The sequence below is a fragment of the Myotis nattereri genome (assembly GCF_964212035.1).
Source record: "Myotis nattereri genome assembly, chromosome: 10".
NCBI lineage: Eukaryota > Metazoa > Chordata > Mammalia > Chiroptera > Vespertilionidae > Myotis > Myotis nattereri.
In genome coordinates, this window is record NC_138085.1 from 3403540 (window position 1) to 3416116 (window position 12577).

Below are 12577 nucleotides of genomic sequence, written 5' to 3' on the forward strand. Positions count from 1 at the left end.
TTTTTAGACTGTGAGGAATGTGGCTAGACATTTAGGGGTGTGGTGCGATAGGGTTTTTAAGATTCTCAACTTTTGTCTTATCAGCAGTTTTTTTTATAGTCTTAAAGGACAGCTTCACCTGGAGGTCATAAGCTTTATTATGAAATAAACATAGAAATGCAATTCCTGGGAGAAGTTACCCGAGAGGTTAGAAGAAGCTGCGACAGAAAACATAAGGATTACATATAGCTCCTTTAAAGAACTCCTTAGACTCTTCTTTAATTTATCCCATCCACCAAAACATGAAAAGGTATCTGCTTCTCTCTTTTATCTTGAATAGGTTATTTTTCCTCTGAATATTAGTAAAACCCCAGCATCAAATAAATGAATTTGAATTTAAAACACCACCGAGAACACACACGCGGCCGGCTGCTGAGACAGGGGTGCGGGTGGGACGCTGAGCTGGCCGAGGGCTCCGTCGGGGCTGCGTGTGCTGACGCTGAGATGCCCAGGGCGGGCTGGCATCTGGCAGAGGCAAAGGTGATAAAGATCGCAGAGCCCCAGAGAGCACCGGGAGCGCCCAGGACACGCGGCACAACTGCGCTTCGTCGCGCAGGGCAGGGCTCCTTCCGTTCTGACCCTGCGTTATTGCGCTGCTCATGCGAGGCGCACAGTCAGCGAGCAGATGGGAGACGGAAGAGCCCCCCTTGCTCACCTCCAACAGGCCCCCACAAGGAGAAAGGCCGGCTCGCAGCTTATTAGAGAGACGATATTGGAAAGGGTTGGCCTAAGTCACTAAGGGACTTGCCTGAAACTGCGCCTCGTAGCAGCAGCCTCTTAGGGCTGCAGAGGATGGGGAAGACACCGTAACCTTAGATTATGGATAAATATTATCCATATATTAATGGGTATTGATTAGTTTTGTCATGGTAAAGTCTCAAAAATTCAAAAATCTTATTCAGAATTTAAAATATATAAGAAAGAGGCTTTACCTGAAGTTTACCTTCTCACTCTTTTTTTTTTAAATATATTTTTATTGATTTTTTACAGAGAGGAAGGGAGAGAGATAGAGAGTCAGAAACTTCGATGAGAGAGAAACATCCATCAGCCACCTCCTGCACATCCCCCACTGGGGATGTGCCCGCAACCCAGGTATATGCCCTTGACCGGAATCGAACCCGGGACCCTTCAGTCCGCAGGCCGACGCTCTATCCACTGAGCCAACCCGGTTTCAGCTACCTTCTCACTCTTTACAATGATGGAAGGACAAAGGTTTGCAAATATTCTGAAACACTTTGCCCTCATTCTCATTAAAAAAACGCATATGCTAATTGCAAATAAATTCTAACCATTTATTACTGATAATTTCATAACATTATCTATGAGAAAATGGTGTTCTATGTTGAAATAGTATAAAGGGCTTGAAAATAATACTGTTTAATTTTATTTCAATTTCATAATAAAACATTAAACAGGCTTAGATTGGCTTAGATGAATTTTCTCTAATTGTTTTAAGATACTGTGATTTTACTATTTATTTAAGAAATAGTCAATAAATTGTGTAATTTTTGCAATCTTGTAAGTAAGAGACGTGTCATTAAAATATTAAAATCATAAAAAACTGTATGGTGTTATTTTGTTTCTCATAAAATAAAAAAGAGGGATACTACTACATGCAGAGTTTGTGTCTGATGCTTTAAAATAACCAGGGCTATGAAACATGTTCACGCTTTGTCTGATAAAGGGAGACCTCTCCAAAATACATGTCCTGGTATTTTCAAATATGCTGAATTTCTTGGCAGAATGGCTGCATTCAAATATTTAAAATAGGTACAGAAAACCATTATTATTGCCTCAAATAGGGGAAGGCCCATCAAAGTTACCACCATGACAACAACAAAAACTATTTAGTTTGCATGTTTTGCAACAGTCAGTTCTGTGTCCTTTGCATCAGTTCACTAACCTGTAGCATTCCACGACCAGGCTGCTGAAATGACCGCCTGGCCTTTCAGGGCCCATTCCCACCCACCTGGGCTTCCCCCATCACCTTTGTGATTGCATCATCCTGCTCAAAAGCCTCCCAGGCCTGACTTCCTTCGCCCTCCTACAGAGCAAGCCCTGCCTGAGTGATCCCGGCCCTTTTCCTTTTCTGACTACTGCTCCCGAGTCACCTGGTACCGGAGGACTGCTCCCTGCCCTGGACATGACGCTTCTCTCTTCATAACCAGCGCCTGCTTCAGATATGTATGTGTATCTTTCCTTAAAATACAGCTGGGGACTGGATGGAGGGAGCAGTGAAACACTTAAGGGACTTCACAGCATCTAAGATCATCTCTATTGCTTTGTTGAGGGGGGTGGAGAAGGAGAGCTAAGGAAGACACCTTTGGCTACATGAATATGAAGAAAGTTGTGTGCGGGTGTGTGTGTGAGTGTGTATTGGAGAGAGAGGTTTTTGATTTTGTTCATTAAAAGGTTTCTGGAGAAAACAGTAGTATATGTATTTAGAATTATTAAAAAGTCTCATGTTTAATATTTGTATTTAATTCACTGTTCTGAGGCAGATTATGAATGTAATCAAAGAAAGCTAACTAGAAGGCTGAGCTTATACATTTGTCTAAATTACAAAAGTAGATACACCCTGGGGTTCATCAACTACATCATTCTTTTGAAGCAGAAACAGAATATTTTTATTTCTCATCTGGTCAATAATGATACATATTTCACCAGCAAGACGGAGAGACCTCGGTTCTTGTCTTCTTGAAGGAGAGATTTCCATCAAGAGGCAAAGTGCAGCAAAGCAGGTGAGAACTTACTGGCCGCAGCAAAACACACTCAGGACAGCGAACAAGGGCTTAGCACAGAAGAAGCACAGGAGAGCCTGGGCCGGCTGCTCGGGCTCACGGGGAAGGCAGAGAAGAGGGGTCTTGGGGACAGGGTCAGGGGGTGAGCCCAGGACATGCTGCTGCTGCCCACTGCTGCCCCGGCTGCAAGTCTCATGGGGTCCCTTAGAGGGAAGAAAGGGAAGGGCTTGGTGAGGGTGTGCTCCCTGGGGGAGAGGGCAGCAGGGTCCTTTGTGTTGAGGGTATTTATGTCTCTCTCCTACAGGCAGAATCTTAGGGGAACTCTCAGGAGAGGGTCTCAATAGAATATTCATCAGCTTCCAGGTGTGGTCTTCAGGGCCATGGTGTCCACTGCTTGGTCAGTGCCCGGGTAAGGGGGCGGGGCATGAGTCCATGCAGTTGGTCCCGAGGGAGCCAGGGAGCCATTTGTCTGGTTTTGCTGCTTTTCTGGGCCTGGAGCAGAAGTAAGGCAGAGGCCTAGATGTTATCTTTAGGGAGGAAAGGTCAGGGGTCTCAACTGCGTGACCAGTGATAAGCTAGGGAAGGAAAGGTTACCTGGGTTACCTTGTTTTTCCAGGTCTGCCCTTTGCTTTCCACCCTGGTGATCTTCTGTAACTGACCCGTTGTCCTTGCTCTAATCACCTCTGTCTAACTGCCCATTACAATGGTCTAATTGCCTTTCTTATCCACACAAGACCCGATTTCATATGGTTAGGTTGCAGAGGAAGCTAGCAGGATGGAAACTAGCTACAGACAGAGGGGGGACCAGGGAAGGTAGGGGCTCATACAGAACACGCCTGGTACAAACAAGCAGGTGGCATTTTTTTAAGCCCTGACACTACTTAGTTATAAATATGAAGGTAAGTTATTTACTCAGTCAGATTTTTCTTTGAAAACAGATCTCAACTCACCAACTCAGGAGAATAGGATGTGCATTAATATGAGATCATTTAAAGCTATTTATATTCTGCATTCAAAGTTATTCTGAAGATGTCTGCATTCTCTAATCTTCTCTGGAACTGATTGTCCCTCAGTTGCACTGAATTTACCAAAGGACTTAACTTTTTTCTACTTTTGACCTAGGAGCTCCTCCCTTACAAAAACTCTGGTGTCACTGACCTCAATGAAGAGTGCTGTCCGCTTTCATTAGTTCTACCTGCTTCAGAGAAAATCGTTTCGGGACAAGTACAATGTAAACATTTTTTGAAAATTACCTGTCACTAACTTATGGGGGACAAAAAAGATTTTTAAAAATTAATCTAGATTAATGGAAGAACTGAAAAAGATGTAACAGTGACAATGGTGGGCATTTTAAATAAACAGGAGATAGTCTCAAATGTACATCGCAGGGCGTGGACCAGCGAAATGGGTTTTTAACTATTTTAAAATATCATAAATATGAGGACTTAGAGAACCAAAAAGGGAATCTACACCAAAGTAGGCATAAGGAGCAGAAGATAATTCATCACAACTTTCACATCGCCTTTGTGGGCCATTGCCTGGCCCAGCACATTATCTGTTTGACTCACTGAGTCACAACGGCTAATGGAATTTAGCCCATGTTTGTTGTTGCCATGGTGATGCGATATTCTCAGGCATGTCATGTTCACAGATCAGCAGCAGCGACACGTAGCAGACACACAAGGACGCTCAGCTTTTGACCAGCTCCAGGAATTCATTCTGCAGTCAGTCTGTCAGAAAGGAAGTCGCTATGGAAAAGGAGCATCAGCGCTGGGCCCACCAGCCCGTCCTCCTTCCTTTGTCACCTCAGGGCCATTATCATTAAAATGGCCTTGAATTTCCATGAATTCACTCATTCACAAACACTGTCAAAAAAGGTGCAAGGGTTCAACAGAGCCCAGAGGGTCAAAGAGAGGACTAGTTTTAAATCTGTGCCTATTGAACCTGGAAATGACATCGTCCGTGAGATATAATCTTATTCTTACAGAGCAGATCCAATCGGGCTGACCGGCACCCGCATGCAGGCCACTCAGCGCCATGGCAGGTGACTGGGAGCGAGGGGTCAGAGCCTTTGTGGCGCTCTCTGAGAAACAGACAGAGACATGTGTGGGAACATTTCACCATGAATAGGCTTCTCCCCAAAGCGAAAGCAAATCCTGCCAGCAACCTATTATAAAGGGAGTGTGTATTCTACGCTATAGACATATTTAGATTTCAAACCAAAGGTATAATTAGGAGGCTTTTAAGACATAAAAGTTTGAACAAGTCACATGTATTGTGTAAGATGTTCCAATTTGTATATAAGGAATGATAAAGTGTAAGACATGATGAATTTTCAGAAAAGTGGACAGAAATAGGCTTTTTATTAAATTAAGTATAATTTTCATGAAGCACGAAACATGCAAGTAAATGAGAAAAATTTAAAAACACTTACGTAAATGTTTATCCATATTGTCCAATATAGAGTCCAGACTCCTTGTAACAAATAGCTTTGCGTTTTCTCAGGACCCTGCTTCGTGCTGGGCTGGGCTGCGGTGGCATCTGGAGTCAGTAGTGACAGTGCACCATGCCCATGGAAAATGTCAACAAAATTTGCTTCTGTGGATAGAAAAGTGAAATCATAACCAAGACTTCCTGTCCAGCTGGTGTGGCTCAGTGGATGAGCTTTGACCCCTGAACCAGAAGGTCACTGTTTGATTCCGGGTCAGGGCCCATGCCTGGGTTGTGGACTTAATCCCCAGGAGGGGGCTTGCAGGAGGCAGTCAATCAATGACATTTCTCTCTCCTGGATATTTCTATCTCTCTCTCTCCCTAAAACCAATAAAACACATTTTTGGGGAAAAGACTTCCTTAATGAAGATATTAGAGCTTCTGTGTTGCACAGGATGGGGCAAGCTGGGCAGGACCGGGAGGTGGAGGAGGGGCTCCTTAATCATGTTTGTTTCTCCCCTTCTACAGCAGTTCGAGGAGGACATGTTACCAAACTTGAACAGAATTTAAGGTTGTACGTACCCCGTTTTCCAGCAGATCCCTAGTGGAGGTCAGTGAGCAACGTGCAGGGAGGCAGTGTGTCTTACTCCTGCTGTGTTTGAGAAGGATGTGGTGCAACTCTGTCCTCTGCCTGTCTGGACCATGTGGTCTAAGATAAGATGTGTTTTGAAATAACACACAGTAGAGTCTTCCCATTATGACTAGGATTACATGAGCTTTAAAGAAATGGCATTGAATAGCTCAGTGGGAGCATAAACACTTACATTAACATCAACAAAACCACAGGCTATTAAAGAATGGCTTGGTGAACTTTCGTCCAAAACACGGAAAGCAAACATGTATAGCTCTAGGAATGCTCAATGGTTACATTGCTTTGGACTTAGAGAAATCCATGGATACATAAGTTTCTCCCTCATGAAATGCTACTTTAATGTGTAATGCTCTATTAAATTATCAGATTAAATGACATGTGAAGTGCTATATGCTGATTAACCGTAAAGTAACATTAGATGTTACTCTCGCTGTATTATCTAATCAAATAGTACAGTGGCATTGAAATACAGGGAAATGGCACCAAGTAAAGAAAAGAGCAAAAAGAAAAACAAGTGAGGATGACAAAAGAGTTTTGAAAAGTCTAATCATCTTAAATATTGACCAGAAAGAGTTGAGACACACAAGACAGAGACAGTGCTTGTAAGAAAAAGACCAAGAGAGCCCGCCGTGTTCTAACACCCACACAGGAACCCGAGGGAAAGGAGCCGTGGGGGTGGAGCCCACTGAATCCATTTCAGGAGCAAGGCCTGCACCCAGAGGAAGCTTCCCTTAGGCAGCCGCATGTCCTGAATCCTGGGTCACTATTACAATTTAGAAAAAGAAAAAGAAAACAACAACAACAAGCAAAATGAAACACAGAAAAACACACACAAATACCTCTCCTTTGAAAGACTGAGAATTAAAAAGAGACTGACCTTTTAAAATTCATGTTTATTCACCAACACCTTCCCCCATATTCTCAGACTGACGAAAGCTCGTTCAGGGGCTGCTACCATCTGCCATGCTCACAGTCCCCAGGGGCCGCCGCCAAGCCCACGCCCAGAGGGGCTTCAGGGGAAGCTGGTCCGTGTGGTTATGTGAAAATTGCAAGCACTAGCTGAGGCCCCCACACCCTCTGTCTTCTTTCTCATCCTCCACATTCCTTGAGTAGCCACGTCAGGTTACAGGATTGACTCAGGATCACGCATTAACCACAAGTACAATGATGGGGGGGGGGGGGGGGCAGGGACATTGTTATGGCCACACCTAATAATAGTCATAATTTATTACACATGCAGTATCCTAAATTAGGGCCAGCTACATAATTTGTAAAACTCAGTGCAAAATGAAAATGCAGGGCCTTTTACAAAGAAAGGAGAGAGAGAGAGAGAGAGAGAGAGAGAGAGAGAGAGAGAGAGAGAGAGAGAGAGAGAATAGAGAAAGAAAGAAAGAAAGAAAGAAAGAAAGAAAGAAAGAGAAGAAAGAAAGAAAGAAAGAAAGAAAGAAAGAAAGAAAGAAAGAAAGAAAGAAAGAAAGAAAGAAAGGAAGGAAGGAAGGAAGGAAGGAAGGAAGGAAGGAAGGAAGAAGAAAGAAAGAAAGAAAGAAAGAAAGAAAGAAAGAAAGAAAGAAAGAAAGAAAGAAAGAAAGAAAAAGATAATTGTCTACTGCCATGGCAAATCTCTGTCTCTTTCTCTTTCTCTATCTGTCACAGTCATTTTTTACTTAGTTCTCCAAGTCAGCTCTCTTGGATACAAGGGTAATTTCAGGGTGAGTGCAGACCCTCACAGCGGCTTGGGCCCACCCTCCAAGTGCCCAGGGCTCTGCTGGACAAAGGCAGCAATGGTCACTGGATGGGGCAGAGGGTGGGCACCTGAGATCCCACACTGGGGAGATGGGGCCACCCATGAGACTCAAGTCCCCAGCACATGCTCCATTGTCTCATTTCACTTAAGAAAAAAAAGCAAAGATAAGATTATAAAGCATTTCAGAATGGTGTCCACAGAGTGTTACACCAAGTGTGGGCCTGTTCTGAGTATGGGCCTGTGTGACATTACCTATTTCACAGGCTGCGAAGATGGCCCTGCTTCTGGTACAAACAGGTGTAGTTTGGGACTATTCAGAACTCAAATGCTTCTCTTCCTGTTTTGAGAAACAACAAAAACAAACAATGCAGCCCTGCCGGGTGGCTCAATTGGTTGGAGCATCACCCTGTACACCGAAAGGCTTTGGGACTGATTCATGGTCAGGGTGCATACCTGATCTGGGTGCTTAATGGAGGCAACCGCTGGATGTTTCTCTCTCCCTCTCTCTCTCTCTCTCTTTCTCTCCCCACTCTTCTTTCTCTCTAAAATCAATGAACATATCATTAGGTGAGGAAAAAATGCAAAATGCAATATTCTCCATTAAAATAGGCTTGGGTGGTCTATGTTGGTTGTTTCAAACTTCCTCATTTTCTCCTCAGTTGAAACACACAGAAACATATTAAAAGACATAAGCTATATATTTACAATAGACAGAATGATGAAGGAACAATGTTTATAACACATATTTTTCAGATGCCATAATGTTTTAAAACCAGTTGGGTCTTTACGTGGGATCACCTATCTATTTCTGTTGCCAGCCATTGCTCTTTATCCTTCTTGTTCAGCTCAACTTCCCCTACAACAAAAAATTTTTAAAACTTATCAAAATGTGTTTTCTTGATACCATCTCCTACAAGCATGTATGCTCTCATATAAATTAACAGGAGCCAAGGAGGAGGCCTCTCGCAGCTGGAGGGCCATGGCCTGAGCAGTATTGTAAGAGACTCGAAGCTACCAGTAAGTGAGCACTGATGTAGTTAGCCCCAAAATAAAGTCACAGGACACAAAATAAAACCTGTTATAGAGTCGACAAGCAAGAGGCAGTGTTCATTTTCTCAGATTCAATCCAATTACTTTATTGGCCCAGGATTTTTTTTCCCCCAAATTTCATCTCCTTATAAATGTTTGCTCATAGTCATTTGGTAGCAGCATATTTCTGCTCACTTTTATTCAACACAGGCTGCAAATATGCCCTTCACTCGACCCAGTCTATTAATTTTGAAATGCCTAAAGCCAAAACTGACAGCGGAAGGAAATCTTTATGAATTGGTGCTCCAAAGTGCAGGAATAAGCTACCTGCTTCAATAAAGATTCACAGTCACATTGCTTCTCTTTCAGAAAATCTTAAGCTTTCCTTAAAAAGAAAATAAAAGTTTTAAAACAAAATAAAGAAAACTAATTTCTCAAAATTTTAGCTGTGGAGTCTGTGTCTGTTCTATGTGCATTCAACAGTCATGCTCATGTAAATGCTGATGTCAGGACTCTTGCTCATAGTATTGGAAGTTTTTTGTTTATTGTCCTAATAAATATTTGCTGATAAACCTCCATTTCATTCAAAGATACATGAATTTCCATGGGGACTGTTATCCTTACTCTCAAGAACTGAGTGAGAATTTGAATGCCTACAATGTTCAAAATTAATATTAATGCCCACAAGTTCTATAAAGCTATAATTTTCCTAACTGTAATCATAATACTTAGTTTCTGGTTTTGTTTGTTTGTTTGTTTTGTTTTTACTTTCTCCTATGCCCTGTAGAATACTGCTGTCAAAACCAAGTCACTGGCCTTGCAGCATTGGCTACAACTCTCATAGTCCACAATTCGCTGGGGAAGGAATAGAGGCTTTCTGGGTCTTCCTACCAATGAAGGTGATCTACAGCCAGGGAAACCCATCCGGAAGTTCAGCAGGTTTCTGTACATCAGGTGTTGTCTGCTTTCTACTTTCCCAAGGTATCAACTCCTTTGTCTATCTTTCCATAATTGCAATTTATTATTTCGGATCTTGGAGGTATTTTGGTCTTCAAGACTCTCTACTAAAAACATATCAGTGAGTCCTCAACATCCTACATGATACTGCATGATACCTGCATGCTAATACTCTTTAATTCCCCATATTATATACATAGTGCTAGATATTGTTGATGACTTAGCTAGGCAAAATAGTCAAACACACAAAATAAGTTGTCCTGAATTTGAGGAGGGGTGGGGGAAGCTTTAGGAGGTGTGGAGGGAAGGGCTCTTGAAAAGGGGGGTACAAATGTTCTGAGCATGGACACAACTCTTGTCTCTAAACATTCTGCTTTGACTTTTTCAAGTCTAATCATCACAGGCTCCAGAGGATCAACACTAGTGCATGTCTCTGCTCAGTTCACTAAGCAAGTCCCCATTGCCTGGACTATGTTTCCCACAGTGAGTTCTGAGGGACAATATAGTCCCAGGCAACCCTGTGTAACAAAAAGCTCATTGGCCCCAAACCTGTGGGGAGACTGAAAGCTGTGTCTTTCGCTTAGACATTCACAGCATGTTAGAGTTTTAAGGCTGCTGCCAGATCCTGGTGAAAGAACCCCGTTTAAATCGTGTTTATCAGAGTTTCCCAGAGTTATTTGATTACAGAGCCCGGGTATCAGGTGGCACCAGGGAGAATGATGATGTGGCAGGCCCTGCAAGGCACTGAAGGAGCATGTGCATTAGCTTGGCAGACCCAGCCCACGCCCACGCCCACGCCCACCAGCCCCATCGTACCCCCCTGCACTGTGCACTTTGCCCCGGAGCCACGCTGAACTACTGCGCTCTGACCTCACCAGCATCTGGGTTCCACGGCCTATGCTCCTTCAAGCTGCATTGTCTTCCTGGAATGCTCTACAGCACCTCTTGTGCTGCCCCCTAATTAAAGGCTCCCCGCACCTGGCTTAGGGAGCTCCTTTGGCTCTTCCTGACAAGCCCTTGAGTAAACTTCCGTGCTTCCTGGCTCTGCCAGGACCAGCTCTGTGGCTTTAGGTAGGTCAATTGACATTTTTCCCCTCAAGATCTTCATCTACAAAGTGAGGGTAAAACACAGGACACACTTTGTGGCTTGCAGGGAAGCTTGGATTATTAACACGTATGAGGAGATTAGAGCAGCATCTGTGTCACAGTCAGCACTCAATGAGTTTCACACGTGATTTCCCTGGGCCTGCCGCTCTCTCTGCATGCTGTGTCACCATAATCACATTGGGTTCTTGTTATATCTTTTTTTTTTCTTTTAAACAGGAGAAAATAAAATTTAGTACACATCTATAGAGAATCCGCACAAAGATGAGAAATTTCAAAGACCAGCAAAATGAGGTAGAGATGTCATTCAGGAAGAAGGAGAAGGTGGATGTCTGGAACTTAGCATACTGTCCTCTAGGTCCATTTAGGTTGTAGCTGATGGCAAGATTTCTTTTTTATTTTATGGCTGAATATTTCATTATATATAAGCATCACTTCTTTATCCATTCATCTGTTGATGAACACTTTGGTTGCTACTCTGTCCATATTTTGGCTACTCTAAGTAATGCTGCAATGAATATATGGAAATACCGGTATGTGTTTTTTTAATTTAGTGTTTTGGGTTTCTTTGGATAAATACTCAGAGTGGATTGCTGGATCTTTCTTTGCCTCGTGTGATAGTCTTTGCTTTAAAGTCTGTTTTGTCTGGTATAAACATTGCTACATCAGTTTTTTTTGTTTCCATTTTTTATAAAATATCTCTTTTCCATCCTTTTACTTTCAGTTCGTGTGTGTGTTTTGAGCTGAAGTTAGTCTCTTGTAGATAGCATATATAAGGGTCTTGTTTTGTTATCTATTCAGCCACATATGTCTTTAGATTAGAGCATTCAATCCATTTGCATTTAAAGTAATTGTTGCTAAATGTGTATCTATTGCCATTTTATTATTCATGTTTTTTTTTATCTTTTTTTTTTCTTTCTTAAAGAAGACCCTTTAACATTTCTTGTAATACTGGTTTGGTAGTAATAAAATTCTTTAGCATTTTCTTGTCTGGGAAGCTCTTTATCTGTCCTTAGATTCTAAATGATAGCTTTGCTGGTTCTAATAATCTTGGTTGGACGTCCTTGCTTTTCATCACTTTGAATATTTCTTGCCAATCCCTTCTGGCCTGCAAGGTTTCTGTTGAGAAATCATCTGACAGTCTTATGGGAGCTCCTGATAGATAAAAAACTGCTTTTTTCTTGCTACTTTTAAGATTCTTTGTCTTTTACTTTGAGATTTTGATTGTGCTGTGTCTTGTTGTGGGCCTTTTTGGGTTCATCTTGTTTGGGAATCTCTATTCTTCCTGGACTTGTATGTCTATTTCCTTCATTAGGACAGTTTTCCATCACTTTTTAAAATAGGTTTTCAATTTCTTGCTCTCTCTCTTCTCCTTCCAGCACCCACATGATGTGAATATTAGTACACTTGAAGTTGTCCCAGAGGCTCCTTACTATTTTTTTTTTCTTTCTGCTATCCTGATTAGGTGTTTTCTGCTACATTATATTTAAAATCACTGACTTGATTCTTTGCTTTATCTGTTTTAATGTTGATTCCCTGTAATTTATTTTTCATTTCAGTTAGTTCTCTTTTATGGTTTCCATGTTCTTTTTTTTATGCTGTTGAACATTTTACTAATTTCCTTGAGCATTTTTATAACACCGTTTGTTGTTTTTTTAATCCTTACTCCAGGATATGTTTCTATTAATTTCAAAGAGAGAGAGAAACATCCATGTGAGAGAGAAACATTGGTGGGTTGTCTCCCATATGTGCACCCAACTAAGGGTCAAACCCACAACCTAGGTATGTGCCCTGATTAGGAATTGAACCTGCAACCAACTGAGCCACCTGCCCAGGGCATAAATACAGGTTTGAACTCTGTACCTGATAGTTTTCTGGCCT